General features: G+C 40.2%; 1 protein-coding gene across 3 annotated transcripts in view; it reads left to right on the top strand.

Moving 5' to 3' along the window:
- The first annotated feature begins 866 nt into the window (after nt 1–866).
- dyrk1aa (dual-specificity tyrosine-(Y)-phosphorylation regulated kinase 1A, a) overlaps nt 867–22,133 on the top strand; it is a 142,919-nt gene continuing 121,652 nt past the window's right edge. For 2 of the 3 annotated variants that reach the window (XM_068041192.1, XM_068041189.1), the window contains exon 1: nt 867–1,151. The gene's annotated coding sequence lies outside the window, so the exon portion shown is untranslated. Of the gene's footprint in view, nt 1,152–1,194; nt 1,720–22,133 lie in introns of those variants that run through there. The other variant, XM_068041190.1, reaches the window with a different exon arrangement.

Below are 22,133 nucleotides of genomic sequence, written 5' to 3'. Positions count from 1 at the left end.
CTTTATAAACAAACACATGTGTTAATATAAGAATTCACTGCGGTTTGGGGTGGATTCTAAGGTAAATGGTTGCCTCTCAAGTTACAGAAGTTAAACAGTGAAATGCCACTTCCATCATTCAAAAACTCTCCATCGTTTAACTAACCCAACAAGCTCGACAACCAGGCTCAATGGGAGGAAAGCCCATTCTGTCACACCGTTTATATGTTTCAGTGGGTTTGTAGGTCATCTTCACTTTTACTCAAAATATGGTTTCGGAAGATGTGCAAATAAAACAGGCGCCTGCAGTTTTTTTTTATTATAAATAAATAAAACTTCACTGGTGCAAATTTATAGATTCCAGCCCACTTACAGAAAAAGCATGCACCAATATACGTCAGCACTGACGGATGAAATGGTGTACTGGGGAGAAGCGGGAGGGGGAATTTGTGTTTTTTGGGGGGTCGGGGAGCGGTAGCCGCGACTCCTGAAGTCTTATCAAAAGTTCTGCATCGATTGATTCTGCATGTTGGTGACTAACACGATGATTGTTTTAAGGGCAACAACCAAAAAAAAACATACACACAATTGTGTAACCTTTGAGAAGGGCAACCATATTTAATGAAAAAAACCACAACGCCTAACAGGTTCCATTGCCGACCCCTCCCTTGCAACAAGAGTGTGTGGCTTTAAGTCCACATTTAATTGACAGTTTCCCATAGCAACAGGCCCCACCCTATTAATCAGTGCGGCATCCGGGGCATTGAAGCCGGCTACAACATTCCCGGCGGCGAGGCCCCGCCTTTCCCCTTGCTGACGTCAGCGCCTCATCCGGGGCATCCGCCCTGATTGACAGTCTCCATAGCAACGCGCTCCGTCGGCAGCCATTTTGTTGTTAAGAGGAGAGAGAAGAGAAGAAATTTTTTTTCAAGGCTTTCCCGCCTCGGAATAATTTTTTGGGGGAATATTTTTTTTAAAAGTCCACCACCCCCCCCCCCTCCCTCCTAAACTGCCCACCCACTCTGAAAAATCTGGAAGGCAAGATTCGGAAAGCGGGAGGAGAAAGTTGAATGGTCGGAGCGGCTGGAGAAGTCGGGCTGGCGAGCAGCGCAAGGAGGTGTAAAGCGGGTTTGAAAAAAGGCGGCGCCGAGGAGGTGTTTGCTGTTGCGCAGGTTTGTAGTGCGCGCCATTTTGTGAAATAAAAAACAGAGAGAGAGGAAAAAAGAGAGGAAGGGGAGAAACAGAGGCACAATTTAATCAAAAATAATAACTCACACTTAAGGGGACGATAGAGAGGTAGGGGAAGGTGGTGATGAGACGAGTCTTAATATCCGCACTGGCGATTTATTTATTTTCTTTCGCCGCCCCCCCACCAATCTCCTTTCACCACCCCCCAGAAAGGAGGGGACTGTTAACCCAAGCGGCGTCGGCTTCTCAGCAACGAGAGCGGCCCAGGCCACAGACAGACAGAGGGGAAGAGAGAGAGAGAGATAAATAGAAGAGAAAGCGGGGAGAGGTTTTTCTGCCTCTTTCATTTTAATTCCTCAGACAGCTTATTCTGTGTTTTTTTGCCCTCTGTCGTATTACGGCAAGCGGCCGTGCCAACTTGTTTAAAACATTGTTGTATTTTTTACTTGTTTGGTTCGGGTCTCCTTTTAGTTTAGAAAAAATGCTTAATCTCTTAGCCCAAAGAGAGTGAGAGGAAGAAGATGGACTCTTTTTTGACAGTGTTGCTATACTGTAAGTGTTACAGTTCATGTTGCATATCCGAGTATTACCCACAGGGCACAGCAGTCAAGCATGAATTGGGAATGGACAGTACATTATTTTATATATATGACAGTTGTATTATTTGATTTGGAGAAATTTTAATTCGAGAAATTTCATTTGTGCATGGTTAGGGAGTATTCGCCGGTATCTGTTATACGATGTACAGTTAAGTCAGTATTAACACCCAGTCTATAGATGTACATTGTGTTTTTTTCCCCTTTGCAATAGCCAAATCCATTTGAAAGAGTGTTTTGTAAAATTATGGTTTGGGGTGGGGGGGTGATACCTGGTAAAAATGATTTTTAAATATTGGGCTGTAATGCACACAAGGCAAGGGCAAACCAATTAATATGCCATAAATATTGAAAACGTTTTTAATATGCTGAGTATGTACAGATAAACTTTTAACCTGATGTGTACAGGTGCCAGGTTCCATGGCAAATCCTTGTACATTGAGAATTATGACTCTTAATTTGTAGTACGTTAAGGTCTGGTACATTTGCAAACTAAAACATCACTAAAACTAATTTAATTAAAATTGTTTTAATGAATGGATATTTACCTAGAGTGTCTTAACGTGCACAACTAGAATTTTTATTGACCAAGGAAATGTGTAAGTTTTGTTTAGGTTGTATTGCCAGTGTCATTTTCAATAAATTTGATGAAAACTGCCCATAATTAACTTTTGGTCTCCTAAAAGACACATTCAGGCCTGAATCTCGAACTAATTTCAGTTGGTCTTTAATAAAGTGGTCCTTTCAAAAAAGTTTTATTATTAGTTTGTTTTGTATACTTAGAATATCCTTTTCACCAAAGGTCCATTCAGATTTGATACTTTCACTTCAGCACCATAAAATTTCAGTTTGTTGTGACATGGAATTGGATTGTCAGTCACGTGATTTTAAAGCTTGTAGAGTTGAAATAGGGAAAAGTTCAGTCTTTGTGACAATTTCTGTTTAGCAAAAAAGATATTGTTGGTGGAATTCTTGCAGCCTTGCATTCAGCATCAAAATAAGTAAAAGTATTCTCCAGGCTCTATGTATTTTATGCTCATATATTTTGGAATTTGGATATCTGATTTTTATTTTTATATCTGTGCCAGCTGTTAGTGGTAGAACTCTTGTCTAAGTCAAAAGGTCGTGGGTTCAAGCACCACTCCAAAGACTTAAGCAGATAATCTAGCTGACAGTCCAGTGCAACTGCATTGTTGGCATTATTGCCTTTTAGATGAGACTTTACGTCTCAATAGATGTAAAAGATTCCATGGCACAATACGAAGAAGAGCAGGGAGTTTTCCCCAACATCCTGGCCAACATTTATTCATCCACCAATATCAGCAATAGTTTAATCGTCCATTTATCTCTCTGCTGATTGTGGGACCTTGAATGTGCAAATTGGCTGCTGCATTTCCCTGCAACAGTGTCTTCAAAAAGTACTTTACTGGCTATGGGACAGACATCCTGATGTAGCGAAAGGTGCCTCATAAATACAAGTTATTTTTGTACACAAAATTTGGCTTAATGCATTCTAAACATTACTATATTAATGCGTCCATAAATGCACACCAGAATAAATTCTGCTGCAACATGTCTTTAAGCATGCAAGATGAAGTATGAATTGCTAATTGCGATAGCAGTATTAATTTATTTGAGTTTCAAAACTTAGGCTGGCAAAATATCTAATTTTCTAAATTATTCAGTTCTGATGAAACAGAAATGCTGCAGCTGAGAGTCACTTGGTTTTAAATGCGATGGTTTCTGTTGATGAATGTGGTATATTGCAGCATGTACCCAATTCATGGCTTTATCTGGAATTGTAACTCATATGGTACTTCCCACTGCATTGTTTGCATTCTATGCTGTGCTCACTATTGGTGTTCTCGCCAGTCTTCCTTGGTTCCCTATTCACTTATGCATGAATTTCAGAAGTCTTGGCCTCAAGTCCCTCCGTGAGCTTGTTCCTTCCTTGTCTGACAACCTCATTCAGTTCTTGTCCTCTGCACTTCCTCCACACATCCAATTCTGACCTTGTTTCGCCCCATCTCTACTTTAGGCTCCACAATCTGGAACACTGTCGTTACACCCTTTTGCCTTTCTTCTTCCCTGCCCTCTTTCAAAACCTCTCTCTATGGTCTTCATGCTTAATTTCTTGGTATCTGGTTATTTTCACTTGTGTGATGTATTTTCCAACATATGATCTGGTGGTTGCGCTGATCCTGTGGATGCAGTGTGCTGGACTATTGGTGGAAATTAGTCCATAATCAGTATAAATAGTTGCAAAAATATTGTTTACAGTGGTTGATCAGGAGAAGTCTACGTTGTTCTTTTAAAGCTGTGCTGTAGTGATTTGTTAATGAATCTCCATGTGTACAATATACTATTATCAAAGTAATTGAGACTGCCAGATTGCAAAAGTACTTGTGCATATACCTCTTACTAGGGAAATATGCTTACTATTTGGCAGGGCTCCATAAAATGGTACTTTTAAAAGCAACACTGACTATGATGCTGTGTTCAGAAAGATGTCAGTATGCTAGTTCGTACAATTTGTATATGTCTTTTTTAAAAAAAAAACTGATTATGTGGCCAGGTTAAGCTGTATAGTTTTTGGTGGTGTAAACACTTGAGTTCCTGCAAAGAGAATTTTAAAAAAAATTACTGCTGTTACTTTTTTCCTGTCAAAATTATTAAAATGAAATCATGACTTAATTGCAAATATCAGATATCTAACCAAGATACTTTAGAAATATAAAATTATTCATAGTTTTCTAAGAAGTAAAATTTGTCTTGTGGTATCTGGATACATGCTGAAAAGATGGTGCATCTATAAAGCAGTTACATGCAATACTCATTATACAGAAGAAATATTACTGCATGCCATCTGGAGCAATCCAGCCTTTCTGAGATAAGTCCGTGTTCAGGTACAAAAATTGTTAGAATGATGTGTGTAGACAGTACTAAAATGTCATCCATCATACTAAAGCTGAAGCCTACAGGATATTCTGGACCGTCATGAATGTGTTCATATAGTCATGTTTTCTTCAAGTGAGTCAGCAGTGCTGATTACATCACAAAGACATGAGCTGAGAGTGGCATATGAATAGGACGCATTAATGTGAATACAGTATAGATAATTTACATCAAAACATTTGGCCTGATCGTGGCTAAAGTTTTTTTTCTTTTTTTCTTTAACCTTGAATCATGGAAATTTGCAGCATAGAAAAAAAACATTTGGCTCACTGTGTCTGTGCTGGCTCTTTGAAAGAGGAGTCGTGCTGAGTTCTACACCCCTGCTTTTTGTCCGTAACCCTGTAAGTTCCTCATAAAGTATCTGTCCAACTCCCTTTTAAAACTATTTATGGATAAGTTTCCATCACCTTTACTGCAGCATCACAGCTCCAGGGACCTGGGTTCGATTCTGGGTACTGCCTGTGCGGAGTTTGCAAGTTCTCCCTGTGTCTGCGTGGGTTTCCTCCGGGTGCTCCGGTTTCCTCCCACACGCAAAAGACTTGCAGGTTGATAGGTTAGTTGGCCAATATAAATTGCCCCTAGTATAGGTAGGTGGTAGGGAAATATATAGGGACAGGTGGGGATGTGGTAGGAATATGGGATTAGTGTAGGATTAGTATAAATGGGTGGTTGATGGTCGGCACAGACTCGGTGGGCCGAAGGGCCTGTTTCAGTGCTGTATCTCTAAACTAAACTTTTCAGGTAGAGTGCCAGATCCTGCCAACTCTGAGTGAACATATTTCTCCTCATCTCCCTTAGAAATAATTTGCTTGTAGAATTTTCTTCCCAGGCAACCCCTTTAGTAATAAATAAGGCAGTTAAATTAATCTTTACTCCATCATCAGCACTGTGTTGCAGATTAGCCGGTTCAATTTCTTACTCATCCCATTGAAGATGATTTAACCTAGCTTAATTTTTTTCCTAAGGGAATTTTTCCATCTTAATTTTTCTTTGTAGAATCTAGAATATTTCAGACCAACAAACTTGCATGGTAATGCAATGTGAACTTAGCCATTTTTGTAGGAAAAATGAAAAAGCAAATTTTTTTTAAAAATGAGTGTCTGGGAAATGTTGGTATTCAGAGAGACCTGGGTGTTCTTGTACATAAATCACATCAATTTAATGTGCAGGTGTACAGCAAGCAATTAGGAAAGCAAATGGCATGTTGGCTGTTAGTACAAATGGATTGGCATATAACACTAAAGAAGTCTCTATGCAGTTATATAGGGCTTTGGTGAGACCACATCTGGAGTTTTTGCCCTCGTACTGAAGGAAAAATATAGTTGTCTTGGTGGGAGTGCAACAAAGGTTCGCGAGACTGGTTCCTGGGATGAGAGGATTGTCCCTTCAGGAGAGATTGAGAAGACTAGGCCTATGTTCTCTAGAATTTAGAAGAATTAGAAGTGATCTAATTGAAACATAGAAAATTCTTAGGGAACTTGACTGGGGAGATGCTGTGAGTATGTTTTCTCTGGCTGGGAAGCCGAGAACTAGGAGCCACAGTCTCAAAATAAAGGGTCAGCCATTTAGGACTGATGTGAGAAGTTTTTTCATTCAAAGGGTTGTGAATCTTTGGAGTTCTCTACCCCAGGGAGCTGTGTGTGATTAGTTATTGAGTATATTCAAGAAGGATTTTTGGGCACCATGGGAAATGGGGAATGTGCGGGAAGGTAGAGTTGCAGAAAATCAGGTGTGATCTTATTGAATGGCTCAAAGGATCAAGTGGCCTACACCTCCTATTTCTTTCTTTTGTTCTTGTGTATGGGCATAATATGTATGTAGTTAATATTTTCGTGAGGGTTTCAGTAAATGTAATTAATGGCGAGCCTTACCATTAGTTTCAGGACAGCTTTGGGCATAACTTATGGTTGTAAGGCCTTCACATATTTTGCAAGGGATCAGCAACTATATTGCATGAAATTACATACCATGAAACAAAATTATGTACTTGGATTTAAGTTTGTGCTTTTTTTTTAAACACTGGCAGAAACAAACCAATATGCAATTTTGGAAAGAGTTTAGCATATAACTTCCAAGCAGTCTTCCTGTTGAATGATGAAAAGTTCAGTGTGCTTTACTTCCGTAAGCGCAATGCCCTAATTAGACACCCATATTGGTAATGGGATACCCTGTGTTGGCATCATACACCTTTTTATCACTCTTTCTCATCCATCTTTTGGAGACTTAATTATTGTATTAGTTATTGATTTTATAATGCATAAGTAAATTATCAATCTGGACCTTTTTTCTCCTTTGAACGTGGTGTAGAAAAAGTGCAAAATCAGGCTGAAACATCCCTGCCTGTTAGTGGCAGTAGTTGCCCTTTTTGATACTAAGTTGAGAATGGTGGAAGGCTAAAGAAAAATGTCCATTCATGAAAGTTGGTTTTACTTAACATTCTGCAAGCAGGAGGTAGCTATTGCTTACTTTAGTGGTTGTAACAGGTGATCAGAAATAAACCACCTGTCTGACTATTTAATGTATATTTTATGTATAATTTTCTTCAAGAAACCAATATTTATTTCACTGAAAATTTGTTGGACTCACATCACAGATGCTTTTTAATAGCTTTTTCTAAATAATATGCCAAATTATATTGCTAAATATGAAGGTACTTGAAAGTGAAAAAATCATAATTTAAGAAAAACATGAAATGTTGCTTGTGCCAACCACTGTTACAGTAATCATATGCTTTTGATCAAGAGAAGCATAATGAACTTAAAAAAAAAAAGTACATTAAACTTGTGCACAACTTCATTATCTTACTCAGCTTCGTGTACCGCCCAAAAAGTCCAGACTGTTTCAGGGAAGTCTTCAAAACTTAAATCTAATCTTGAGTTCAGCGCTGTTTTGAATTTTGTTGATAATTAGTTATTATCCTTAACCCCTTTTGCATAACTATCTTATGATTTGTTCCCGCAACAGCTTATTCTGCAGTGGTTATCTGTCGCATTTCACTACACCATGTTTCTAGCGCAACAACTGACTAACAGTTGATCTAATTTCCTCAGTGTTGGGAGAATGTATGGGCTCAAAAGTTGCGTTCATAGAACTTTTCTTAATCTTTTAAATCCTATTTTTTTGAGAGAATTGAACAAAATTATAGACTAATGGAGATGAGACATTTAGCAGTTGTATCAAACAACAAAGCTGATGTGTGTTTTTTGGGTGCTCCAGCAAATAGCTTCTGGCTGCAAGGTAAATAATCTTTACCCTTTATCTTATGATGTAAGGATTGTTGAGAGTAGGATGTCAGTTAAGTATAATGATGGACAGCGTTTATTTGAAAAGTCTGCAGGATTGCAATGATATATTTTTGATATTCCAACTTTTATCTGGAGCGAGCATTTTGAACTGTGTAAGACTGAGTTTAAGCATGTTGATTTTATAGGTTTGTCAATAGTGCTCAGAGCATTTAGAATTGTTGTGAAATGTTTTTGGTACAAGTGCATTGTCTTGTGATTTTAGTTTCTCTTGTCCCCAGCCCACCCCACCACTGCAAATCATCCACTAAAAAAAAAATTAAGAACAAATGTGTTAATGTAGCACCGACCGCTATGTCCTTAAGATCTCCCAAAGTATTTTTACAATCAATGAATTACTTTTGAATTGCGTACTGCTACGCAGACAAGCACAGCAACCAATTTGCGCACAAGGTCATGCAAACAGCAAATCAGATAAATTACCAGTTTGAAAAAAAAGGGATCTTTTACATCTCCTCTGAAAGACAGCACCTCTGACAGTGCAGCAATCTCTCATCAGTGCTCTGACGTCAGTCTTGATTTTTTGCGCAAATCTCAGGAGTGGGGGATTAATCTGCGACCATCTGACTTGGAAGAGAGCTACCAACTGAGCCACTATATCCTTAGCGATACAAGAAAATTCACAAATATAACTGAAAGAAATCATTATCAGCTGGGGAGCACCATGCTGCAGTCATGATAAAATGTCTTTTTGCTGTATAATTGTTTACTTAAAAATTATTAGTCATTTAAATGTTCAGACTTACTTCATATCTGCTGATTGGGCACTCAATGTTATCTCAGTCTTGGGTTCCTGTTCCATCTATGCAAATCTTAGCACTATTATGAAGTGACTTGAATCTGGCGGAGCAGGTTATTTTATTTGAGGACACCATAATAGTTGGTGGTAGGATGTATCAGCTTGTATTGAGTATAGGTGACTGGTAATTGCAGCTTTTTATTCTTATGTGGCTAAATGTCATATTTTGTTATATAATCCTGTGAAGCGCCTTGGGATTATTTATTACGTTAAAAGTGCTATATAAATATAATTTGTCCTTAAGATGTCAGGAGGGTTTCAAGGGTTCATTCACAATGCTGTGTCTTGACTTTTTAAAAAATAAATCTAGCCATTATCTCATTTTTATTCTTTGTGCAAAGAAATAGTACAGTACATAATAAGTACCTGAGGTTCACACTGTACTTGACTCTGATAATGTCCAAAAATCTTGCACAGAAATATTTAAATTCCCTGCCTTTCACCTGATCTTATGAGGTGTGTCTCTTTATAGTACTTAACCCAGTATTATTTAGTGAGATGGCATTTGAATCATTGAAACTGCAATTTGAGATTTAAATCTGGCATGCTGCGCTTAAGGTCTTGAGCTTAGTCTGAATCATGCAGACCCACCATACATCTTCAAGCAATGCATGTACAGCCCAATTGGGATACAGCCAGAGCACTGAGTATTAACTTGCTTCTCCTTGCCTTGTATGTATTAACATTACTGGTGCCAGTTGAATGGCCCTCAGGAGCATGTGGACTTGTACAAGGAATCAGGTTGACCCAGTTCAGTTTGTGTTTAATGACTTGATCTGTTTACACTAAATTTGATGGGACGCAGTGGTTAGCACCGCAGCCTCACAGCTCCAGGGACCCGGGTTCGATTCTGGGTACTGCCTGTGTGGAGTTTGCAAGTTCTCCCTGTGACCGCGTGGGTTTTCGCCAGGTGCTCCGGTTTCCTCCCACCGCCAAAGACTTGCAGGTGATAGGTAAATTGGCCATTGTAAATTGCCCCAAGTGTAGGTAGGTGGTAGGGAATATGGGATTACTGTAGGGTTAGTATAAATGGGTGGTTCTTGGTCGGCACAGACTTGGTGGGCCGAAGGGCCTGTTTCAATGCTGTATCTCTAAATAAATAAATGAGACCATGCATGCAAGCCCTATTTTGCAGCATAAGTGTGTAAAATAGAGCTATAAATTCATAACCTGTTTTTAATACACACATACACAAATTTTTGTTTGGTATGATGAGGTTGTACCTTTTTCAGTTGGGAAGGAACATAGGAACAGGAGTATGCCATTTTTACCCTTGAGCTTGATCCCCCATTCATTGAGATCATGGTTGATTTGTGAGCTCGCCCTATATCCCTTAACATCTTTGGATAGCAAATCTATCATGCTCAGTTTTATAATTAACTATTAATCTAGCACCTGCCATTTGTAGAAGCAGCAGAGTTCCAAATTTCTACCACTCTTTTGCGTCTCAAAGGGTTTAAATTAACTTGACGGGGGGATTGGAACCAGCATGTAACATTTGAAGGGAGAAACTAAGATCTAAATTAGGTTTACAGTGCGTATTTGTGATCGCATGGCGCATGGTAAATAAGCTTGGCGCACTGTAGGCACAGAAACAGATTATGATGAGGCAATAATGGAGACCTGGCTCAAAAAAGTCCAAGACTGGGTACTAAATAATGCTGAATATGTAAACAGATTATGGAAAGATGTAGGAGCAACAGGGTGGTGCTAATAGGAGATTTTAATTTTCCCAACTTTGACTGGGATTCACTTAGTGTTAGAGGTCTAGATGGAGCAGAATTTGTAAGGAGCATCCAGGAGGGTTTTCGAGAGCAGTATGTAAATAGTCCAACTTGGGAAGGGGCCATACTGGACCTGGTGTTAGGGAATGAGCCCGGCCAGGTGGTTGAAGTTTCAGTAGGGGACTACTTTGGGAATAGTGATCACAATTCCGTAAGTTTTAGAATACTCATGGACAAAGACGAGAGTGGTCCTAAAGGAAGAGTGCTAAATTGGGGGAAGGCCAACTATACCAAAATTCGGCAGGAGTTGGGGAATGTAGATTGGGAGCAGCTGTTTGAAGATAAATCCACATTTGATATGTGAGAGGCTTTTAAAGAGAGGTTGATTAGCATGCAGGAGAGACATGTTCCTGTGAAAATGAGGGATAGAAATGGGAAGATTAGGGAACCATGGATGACAGGTGAAATTGAGACTAGCTAAGAGGAAAAAGGAAGCATACATAAGGTCTAGGAGGCTGAAGAAAGATGAAGCTTTGAAAGAATATCGGGAATGTAGGACCAATCTGAAACGAGGAATTAAGAGGGCTAAAAGGGGTCATGAAATATCTTTAGTAAACAGGGTTAAGGAAAACCCCAAAGCCTTTTATTCATTTATAAGGAGCAAGAGGGTAACTAGAGAAAGGATTGGCCCACTCGAGGACAAAGGAGGAAAGTTATGCGTGGAGTCAGAGAAAATGGGTGAGATTTTAAACGAGTACTTTGCATCGGTACCGAGGAGAGGGACATGATGGATGTTGAGGTTAGGGACAGATGTTTGATTACTCTAGGTCAAGTCGGCATAAGGAGGGAGGAAGTGTTGGGTATTCTAAAAGGCATTAAGGTGGACAAGTCCCCAGGTCCGGATGGGATCTATCCCAGGTTACTGAGGGAAGCGAGAGAGGAAATAGCTGGGGCCTTAACAGATATCTTTGCAGCATCCTTAAACACGGATGAGGTCCCGGAGGACTGGAGAATTGCTAATGTTGTCCCCTTGTTTAAGAAGGGTAGCGGGGATAATCCAGGTAATTATAGACCGGTGAGCCTGACGTCAGTGGTAGGGAAGCTGCTGGAGAAGATACTGAGGGATAGGATCTATTCCCATTTGGAAGAAAATGAGCTTCTCAGTGATAGGCAACATGGTTTTGTGCAGGGAAGGAAATGTCTTACCAACTTAATAGAATTCTTTGAGGAAGTGACAAAGTTGATTGATGAGGGAAGGGCTGTAGATGTCATATACGTGGACTTCAGTAAGGCGTTTGATAAGGTTCCCCATGGTAGGTTGATGGAGAAAGTGAAGTCGCATGGGATCCAGGGTGTACTAGCTAGATGGATAAAGAACTGGCTGGGCAACAGGAGACAGAGAGTAGTAGTGGAAGGGAGTTCCTCAAAATGGAGACGTGTGACCAGTGGTGTTCCACAGGGATCCATGCTGGGACCACTGTTGTTTGTGATATACATAAATGATTTGGAGGAAAGTATAGGTGGTCTGATTAGCAAGTTTGCAGACGACACTAAGATTGGTGGAGTAGCAGATAGTGAAGGGGACTGTCAGAGAATACAGCAGAATATAGATAGATTGGAGAGTTGGGCAGAGAAATGGCAGATGGAGTTCAATCAGGGAAAATGCGAGGTGATGCATTTTGGAAGATCCAATTCAAGAGTGAACTATACAGTAAATGGAAAAGTCCTGGGGAAAATTGATGTACAGAGAGATTTGGGTGTTCAGGTCCATTGTTCCCTGAAGGTGGCAACGCAGGTCAATAGAGTGGTCAAGAAGGCATACGGCATGCTTTCCTTCATCGGACGGGGTATTGAGTACAAGGGTTGGCAGGTCATGTTACAGTTGTATAAGACTTTGGTTCGGCCACATTTGGAATGCTGCGTGCAGTTCTGGTCGCCACATTACCAAAAGGATGTAGATGGTTTGGAGAGGGTGCAGAGGAGGTTCACCAGGATGTTGCCTGGTATGGAGGGCGCTAGCTATGAAGAGAGGTTGAGTAGATTAGGATTATTTTCATTAGAAAGACGGAGGTTGAGGGGGGACCTGATTGAGGTGCACAAAATCATGAGAGGTATAGACAGGGTGGATAGCAAGAAGCTTTTTCCCAGAGTGGGGGATGCAATTACTAGGAGTCACGAGTTCAAAGTGAGAGGGGAAATGTTTAGGGGGGATATGCGTGGAAAGTTCTTTACGCAGAGGGTGGTGGGTGCCTGGAACGCGTTGCCAGCGGAGGTGGTAGACGTGGGCACGATAGCGTCTTTTAAGATGTATCTAGACAGATACATGAATGGGCAGGAAGCAAGGAGATACAGACCCTCAGAAAATAGGCGACATGTTTAGATAGAGGATCTGGATCGGCGCAGGCTTTGAGGGCCGAAGGGCCTGTTCCTGTGCTGTAATTTTCTTTGTTCTTTGTTTTTTTTTGTTCTTTGAATACAAGGTGTTTAGGCAAGATGGGGAAGGAACGAGAGGAGGGGTAGCAGTATTAATTAAGCAGAATATTACAGTGCTGGAGAGAGACGATGTCCTTGGCCTCCTCGGACAGAATCCATTTGGTTACAGCTAAGAAACAATAGAGGTACCATTACATTTCTGGGTGTATTCTGTAGGCCACCAACCATCGGATAGATGTAGAGGAGCAAATTTGCAAGGAAATTGCAGAGAAGTGCAAGAATTATCGATGTTATAATGGGGGCTTTACTATCCCTGCCTATATTTGGATAATTAATGTAATAAGCAGAGAGAAGAGACTGATAGCTAACATAAAAGGGAAGCCAGAAGTCGGCTATAGACATTTTAATAGCAGAAGGCTAGTACAAGGAGGGGTGGGGCCATTGAGGCACCAGTAAGAGGATTATACATGGAGGCAGTGGCCTTGGCTGGGGTACGAAATGAGTACTTTGGCAACAATATCTTCCTTGGTAAAGACAAATGCAAAGTCATATTGAAAGAGGAGGAAGTAGAGATGCTGAATGGGCTAAAAATTGACAGGAGGTATTAGAAAGGCTGAGTATATTTTAAGTTATCACCAGGACCTGATGTGCATCCAAGGATACTGAGGGAAGTAAGGGTGTAAATAACGGAAGTGCTAGCAATAATGGTCCAATTGTCTTCATATAGAGGTGGTGCCAGAGGACTGGAGAATTGTAGATGTTACACCCTTGTTCAAAAAAACTGGTGTAAAGCTAAGCCCATAAACTACAGGCCAATCAGTTTAACCTTGTGGTAGGAAAGCTTTTAGAAATGATAATTTGGGACAAAATTAGCAGTCATTTTGACAAATGTGGTAAATGAAAGGAAGCACAGGTTTGTTAACGGCAAATAGTGTTCAACGAATTTGCTTGAATTTTTGATGAGGTAACAGGGTTGATGAGGGTAATGCTGTTGATACGGTGTACGTGGACTTCCAAAAGCTGTGTGGTAGTTTATCAAAGTTAAAACCCATGGAATAAAAGACACAGTGGCAACAGGGATACGAAGTTGGCTGAGTGATGGGAAGCATGAGTGGTGAAGGGTTGTTTTTCACGCTGGAGGAAGGTATAGAATGGGAATCCCCGGGGTCAGTTCTAGGACGCCTGCTTTTCGTGGTCTATACCAATGACGTAGATTTGGGTGTGCAGGGCACAATTTCAAAATTTGCTGATGGCACTAAACTTGCAAGTACTGCGGACTGTGAGGAGGGTGGTGATAGACCTCAAGAAAACGTAGATTGGTTGAAAGAGTGGACATGTGGCAGATTAAATTTAATACAGTGATGTGCGAAATGATGCATTTTGGTAGGAAGAACGAGGAGAGGCAAGATAAATTGAAGGGTACAATTCTAAAGGGGTACAGGAGCAGTGAGACCTGGGGGATATGTGCACAAATTATTGAAGTTGGTTAAGAAAGTGGTTAAAAAGGCATATGGGATCCTTTGATTTATAAATAGAGGCATAGAGCACAAATGCTAGGAAGTTATGGTGAACCTTTATGCAACACTGGTGCTGCCTCAGTTGAGTATTGTATCCAGTTTTGGGCATCACACTTCAGGAAAGATGTGAAGACATTAGAGAGGATGCAAACAAGATGTACGAGAATGGCTCAAGGAATGAGGGACTTCAGTTACAAGGTTAGATTGGTGAAACTGGGGCTGTTCTCAGAGAAAGGGAAGTTGAGAGGAGATTTGACAGGTGTTCAAAATCATGAGCAGTCGGAACAGAGTAGATGGAGAGAAAAATGTTGCATTGCTGGACGGATCAGGAACCAGAGGATACCACTTTATGGTGACGGGCAAAAGAACAAAGCCGTCACGAGAAAAAACTTTTTACGCAGTGAATAGTTCGGATCTGGAATGCCATGCCCGAGTGTGGCGGAGACAGATATAATCATGGCTTTCAAAAGGGAATTGGATAATTATCTGAAGAGAAAATTTGAGGGCTATGAGGCAAGTGCAGGGGAATGGGACTAGCTGAGTTTCTCTTGCAGAGAGCTGGCACGGACACAAAGGGCTGAATGGCCCCCTTCTGTGCTGTAACCATTCTATGATTCTATAATTTCACTCCTGAAAGGTCTGGCTGTAATTTTTAACTACGTTCCCTTGTCCTAGACTCGCCAACAGTGGCAATAGTTTCTATCTACCTTTTATCTGTTCCCCTCAATATATTGGAAATTTTGATTAAATCAGCCCTTATCTTCTAAATTCCAGAGAATGCAACCCTAATTTGTGTAATTTCTTGTCTTAACTAGCCTCCAAGGGTTAAATTATTCTGGTAAATCTACTCTGCCCTGCCCCAAGGCTAATCTATCCTTTCTAAGGTGTGGTGCCCAGAACTGCTCTCAGTACTCTAGGTATGGTCTAACTAGGGGTTTGTATTGCTGAAGAATGACATCTTCCCTCCTTGTATTCTCATCCTCGAGATAGAAAGGCCAGTACTGCATTAGCCTTTCTGATTTTCTGTACCTATCCATGACATTTTAATGATCTGTGTACCTGGACCTCCACTCTTTCTAGCTTTTCACTATTTAGAAAATACCCTGTTCTTTTTAGGCCGAAAGTGGATGACCTCAGTTGCCCACGTGAAAATCCTATTTGCCACAGTTCCGCCCATTCGCTTAATCTATTGTCTTGGTAATTTTATGCTTTCAATGCCACCTTTCTTTGTGTCATCAGCAAATTTAAATATGTGGCTTTCTATCCTGTCATCTAAGTTGGTTGATAAATCGGGTGGACAGTTGAGGCCCCTACACAGATCCTTCTGGGTCACCAGTAAATAATGTTGTGTGCGATGCTGTTTTCATATGCACGCAAAGGATGAATGAATACATTTTTTTTTCAATAATAACTTAATTTCGTTTAGGTTCGTAGTTTTATCATTTCAGACTAGTTATTTAAATATCGAAGATTGATAGTTCAGTGATCTGTTGCTATCCATTTGTTATACTTTAAGGTTGGTCGGATGTAAGTGTACATTTGTTTGTGTTATGTTTGTGCGAGAATGATGACTAGTTTGGTAACTGATTTGAGCTGTCACTTGTGGACATAATACAGTATTGAGCACTCATATTTTGGTCTTCTGATTACTGATTTAGCTAAAAAGTTAACCCTAAATAAACAAACTGTATTTGATGTCTTAGTGTGACACTAAGACACTGGGCTTGTTGGCATTATTAGAGATTGCAGGCAGATATGTGGAACACTGCATTTATAACCCTCTTTTACATTGCTGAGTCGACCATTTTGAAAGCAACAGTGTAGGAGATGATGGTTGGTCTGACCTTTTGATGATTGAGATTTGCGCTATTGGTTGTCCGAATTTTACAGCAAGTTCTATAGAATGCATAGTACAAAAAGAGTGTTCAGTCCCACTAGTCTGCTGATGTTTATCCTTCACACAAGCCTGCTTCCACCTCTTCATCAAATCCTGTCAGCGTAATCTTTTTCCCTCCTGTGCTTATCTAGCTTACCCTTAAATTATCTGTGCTATTTACCTCCCCAGTGCTCCTTGTGGTAGCAAGTTCCACATTCTAATTACTGTCTAGGCAAAGAACATTCTCCTGAATTCCTTATTGGATTTATTAGTGACCATTCTATATTGATAACGTCTGGCTTTGGTGTTCCTCCCTGTTTTTGCCCCCCCCCCCCCAAAAAACAAGTGGAAGTACATTCTCTATGCCTACCTCTACCCCACAGTAGCATTCTGGAGTTAAAGGTAATGACATAAGCATGAGGACAGATTTGGCTCTAGTGGACTGGGCAGGAAGACTAAAAAGCAGTGGCAGACATTTGGGAGGAATTGAATATCTCCTTAACTAAAATATATTCCAGAGAGGCAGAAAGATTGTAAGGTGGCGGGGGGGGGGGGGGGTCGAAAACATCCATGGCTGAGCAAGGAAGTTAAGGATAACAAAGACAAAAACTAAGGCATACCATATTGCAGGCTGGAAGATTGGGAAACTTTTGAAGATCAACAAAGGGTGACTAAAAAAGTAATAAAAAGAGTAAAGGTAAATTATGAAAGAAAACTATCACAAAATATAAAAATGGATAGCATAAGCTTCTATAAGTATATAAAAGGGAAGAGAGTAGCGAAAGTGAATGTTGGTCCCTTGGAGTATGAGACTGGGGAGTTAATAGTGGGTAACACAGAAATGGCAGAGACACTAAATCAGTATTTTGCCTCAGTTTTCATGGTGGAGGACACTAGTACCATCCCAATAGTAGCAGGTAATGCAGAGGTTATAGAAAGGGAGGAACTTAGAACAATCATAATCACTAGGAAAAAAGTACTGAGCAAACTAATGGGATTGAAGGCAGACAAGTCCCCAGGGCCTGATGGCCTACATCCTAGGGTCTTAAAGGAAGTGGCAGCAGAGATAGTGGATCCATTGGTTATAATCCAAAATTCCCTGGATGCGAGGAAGGTTCCAGTGGATTGGAAAAATGCTAATTTAACACCCTTATTCAAAAAGGGAATGGGGCAGAAAGTAGGAAACTATAGACCAGTTAGTTTAACATCTGTCACTGGGAAATTGTTAGAATCCATTATTAAGGAAGTAATAACAGGGTATTTAGAAAGTCAAAACGCAATCCATCAGAGTCAGCATGGTTTTATAAAGGGTAAATCGTGTTTGACTAATTTGCTAGAGTTCTTCGAAGCTGTAACAAGTAAAGTGGATAATGGGGATCCTGTAGATGTAGTATATAGGGACTTCCAGAAGGCAGTTGATAAGGTGCAGCACAAAAGGTTAATACACAAGGTAAGATCACATGGGGTTAGAGGCAATTTATTAGCTTGGATAGAGGATTGGCTAACGAACAAAAAACAGAGTCTGGATAAATGGGTCCTTTTCTGGTTGGTAAGATGTAATTAGTGGGGTGCACAGGGTTTGGTCCTCGGGTCCCAACTATTTACAATCTATATTAATGACTGAGATGCAGGAATAGAAGGTACCGTAGCCAAATTTGCAGATGACACTAAAATAGGTGGGATAGTATGGTGCAATAAAGAAATAAATTTACAAATGGATATGGATAGGTTAGGTGAATGAGCCAAAATTTGGCAGATGGAGTTTAACGTGGATAAGTGTGAGATTATTCATTTTGGTCGGAAGAATAGAAAGGCAAATTATCTAAATGGAGAGAAACTTCTGTGTGCTTTGGTGCAGAGGGATCTGGGTGTCCTCTTGCATGAATTTCAGAAAACTAATATGCAGATGCAGCAGGTAATAAGGAAGGCAAATGGAATTTTGGCATTTATTGCTAAAGGAATAGAATATAAAAGTAGGGAAGTGTTGCTGCAATTGTACAAGGCGTTAGTGAGACTGCACCTGGAGTATTGCGTACAGTTTTGGTCCCCTTATTTGAGGAGGGATGTAGCTGCATTGGAGGCAGTTCAGAGGGAGGCTCACTAGATTGATTCCAGAGATGAAGGGTTTGTCTTATGAAGAGAGATTGAGCAGTTTAGGCCTTTTCTCTCCAGAGTTCAGAAGAATGAGAGGAGATCTCATTGAGGTATACAAGATGATTAAGGGGATTGACAAAGTAGACGTAGAGAGGATGTTTCCTCTGGTAGGGCAATCTAGAACGAGAGGTCATAGTTTTAGGATAAGGGGTAGCAAATTTAAAACCGAGCTGAGGAGAAATTGCTTCTCTCAAAGGGTCGTGAGTCTGTGGAATTCACTAACCCAGAGTGCGGTGGATGCCGGGACATTGAGTAAATTTAAGGAGGAGATAGGCAGATTTTTAATTAGTAATGGATTGAAGGGTTGTGGAGAACGGGCAGGAAAGTGGAGTTGAAACCGAGATGAGATCAGCCACGATTGTTTTGAATGGCGGAGCAGGCTTGAGGAGCTGAATTGCCTACTCCTGCTCCTAGTTCTTATGTTTTTGTTTTCTTGAGCACTTCCATAATCTCTTTCAAGGTCGCACCTAGCTTTCTCTTTTCTAGAGAAACTGTCCCTGTTTAGTCTGTTCTGAAAGTTATAACCTCTCAGTTCTGGTATCCCCCTGAATTTTTTGGCACCTTCCCCTTTGCCTCTATATCCTTTTTATAATATGGAGACCAAAACTGTGCACAGTACTCTTGTGTGGTCTAACCACAGTTCTCTGAAAATTTCACATAACTTCATTTCAATTTTATCCTTCGAGAAGCGGACCCAGTGCTTTGCTTTATGGCCTTATTACCCCGGCTCGCAACTTTCCCTGATAGTTGTATCTGTACAATGAGATCCCTTTGCTGCTCTGCTCTTCAATTTTCAGAGGAGTGTGCTCAACCTCACACTTAGCTATATTGAAATTTATTTGACATTTACATCGCCATCCTGCAAGTTTGTTAATATCTTGTATCTGGTTTATGTTCAAGGTCACAAACATATCTAAAAATTTTAATATTTTCACTTAAAATGCACATAATTAAAAAAAAATTATTTAGATCAAAGGAAATGGCAGAGACTTTGAACAAGTACTTTGTATCTGTCTTTGCAATAGAAGACACAAAAACATTCTAAGAATAGCAGAAAAGGGAGAGCAGAACTTATAACAACCTCTATCATTTGAGGAAAAGTAATGGAACCAAAGGCTGACAAGTCCCCAGGACCTGATGGCCTGCATCCTAGGGTCTTAAAAGAAGTGGCTGCAGAGATATTGGATGCATTGGTTGTAATCTTCCAAAATTCCTTTGATTTCTAGAAATGTCCCTGCAGATTGGAAAACAGCAAATGTAACACCTCTATCCAAGAAGTGGTGGGGGGGGGGGGGGGCGTGGGGGGTGGTGGTGGTGGTGGGCAGGCAGGGGTGTTAGCGGGAAACTCTTGCTAACCTGACATTTGTCATTGGGAAAATACTAGAATCCATTATTAAGGAAGTAAAAGGATATTTGGAAAATCATAATGCTGTTAGGCAGAACCAGTTTGGTTTTATGAAAGGGAAATTGTGTTTGACAAATTTATCAGAGCTCTTTGAGGATGTAACAAGTGGGGTGGATAAAGGGAAACCAGTAGATGTAGTGTATTTGGATTTGCAAAAGGCATTTGATAAGGTGCCATATGAAAGGCTACTACAAAAGATTAGAACTCGTGTTGGGGGTAATATATTAGCATGGATAGAGGATTGGCTAACAGGAAACAGAGTCGGGATAAATGGGGCATTTTCAGATTGTCAAACTGTAACTTTTGGAGTGCCACAGGGATCCGTGCTGGGACCTCAATTGTTTACCATCTATATTAATGACTTGAACGAAGGCAGCAAGTGTATTGTATCCAAATTTGTGTACAATGCGAAGATAGATAGGAAAGCAAGTTATGAGGAGGGCACCAAGTGTCTGCAAAGACATGTAGATAGGTAAGTGAGTGGGCAAAAATGTGGCAGGTGGAGTATAATGTGGGAAAATGTGCGGTTCACTTAGGCAGGAAGACTAGAAAAGCAAATTATTTAAATGGAGAGGCTGCAGAATGATGCAGTACATAGGGATCTGGATGTCCTTGTACATGAATCACAAAGTTAGCATGTAAGTACAGCATGTAATTAGGAAGACGAGTGGAATGTTGGCATTCATTGTAAGGGGGATGGAGTACAAAAGTAAGAAAGTCTTGGTACAACTATACAAGGCATTGATAAGACTGCACCTTGAATACTGTGTACAGTTTTGGTTTGTCTTAAGGAGGAATATACTTGCAATGGAAGCAGTTCAGAGAAGGTTCACTAGGCTGATTCCCGATGAAGGGGTTGTCTTGTGAGGAAAGGTTGAGCAGGTTGGGCCTATACTCTTTGGAGTTTAGAAGAATGAGAAGTGATCTTACTGAAACGTATAGGATCCTGAGGGGGCTTGACCAGGTAGATGCTGCGAAGATGTTTCCCCTCATGGGGGAATCTAGACCTAGGGGGCTCAGTTTTGAAATAAGGCATCTCCTATTTAAGTTTTTTTTAATGAGAAAATTAGTCATCTTTGTGTGCGTGTTGTATACTAATTTAGATATGTTTTATAATAGTAGTGGGTTGTTTTATTAAATGCTCTTGCCCTTAATTTCATCAATTTAAAAAATGTGAAAAGGCCATTAGCACATCTTTCACGCTGTCATGTGTTTTAGGTCCTTGTCCAGGACTTTCACAGATCACCCCTCTATCTCCCTTGCAAATCTAAATTAGGCTTAGCACTTTATAGTTCATAGTATGAAGATCTGGTTCTATGCTATTTCCTTTCAAATAATATTCAGTAAATTCTTTTGTAAGTATAGTCATTAAGATGGTACACTGTGCTTCAGGTGGTTTTTTTATTTGTGTGGAAAATCAATTCGGGGTAACATTGAGTCCCCTGCCCGCCACGCACGGAATTATAATTAGTCTATTCAGACTTTAGCTGCCAGTTTATTTAGATCCAAACACACCTGGATGAAGCAGTCTGGGGTAAGAGATTTGAACTTGGGTCCAGAAATGAAGATTTGGACCCAGCTACTGATGAGATTAAGAATGGAACTTAAAGGAAATGTACATTCTCACTTTATTCTTCCACAATTACTTGAAATTTAAGCAAAATTATGTTTTCAGACATGTGAATTCGTAATAAACTTGATAGTAATGAAGCTTCGTTATAGTCCTATTTCAAGCTGAGAACAGTGTCTTTGGTGTCAATGAAATGTCAAAGCTTTATTACACCCATGCTTATCATTCATTGTGCCTGTATATTGTCAAATGCACAAATTCTAGTTTCCTATGTGATGGTTGTCTTCAGGTGGCAATTGGAAAGCTGGTCATAATAGAAAAGCAAAAAATCTTTATAAGCCAGTACATTTTCCAAAAGATTGTTTGCCTTGAGCTCTTGGTAGTGCACTGTCTTTTTGTCAATGCCTCCTCCTCATCGCATATTGATTTAAGGGTAGGAGCACTTGCTTAAAATATGCAATTGGTTTAAAATACTGTGTGCTAATTACCCTTTGCAATATTTTATGTAACAGTCATATTTTTAAGTGTTATTTGACCGTTCAGTTCCACATATTCAGAACAAGAATATTCTTGTGCTTGATAAGGAAATGCATCCTAAGATAACTGAAAACAAATTTTCATATTTTTCCAGTAGA

This window comes from Heterodontus francisci, chromosome 10, assembly GCF_036365525.1.
Source record: "Heterodontus francisci isolate sHetFra1 chromosome 10, sHetFra1.hap1, whole genome shotgun sequence".
NCBI lineage: Eukaryota > Metazoa > Chordata > Chondrichthyes > Heterodontiformes > Heterodontidae > Heterodontus > Heterodontus francisci.
The sequence above is the reverse complement of the archived record's forward strand: the minus strand, read 5'-3'. Positions and strand labels throughout refer to the sequence as shown.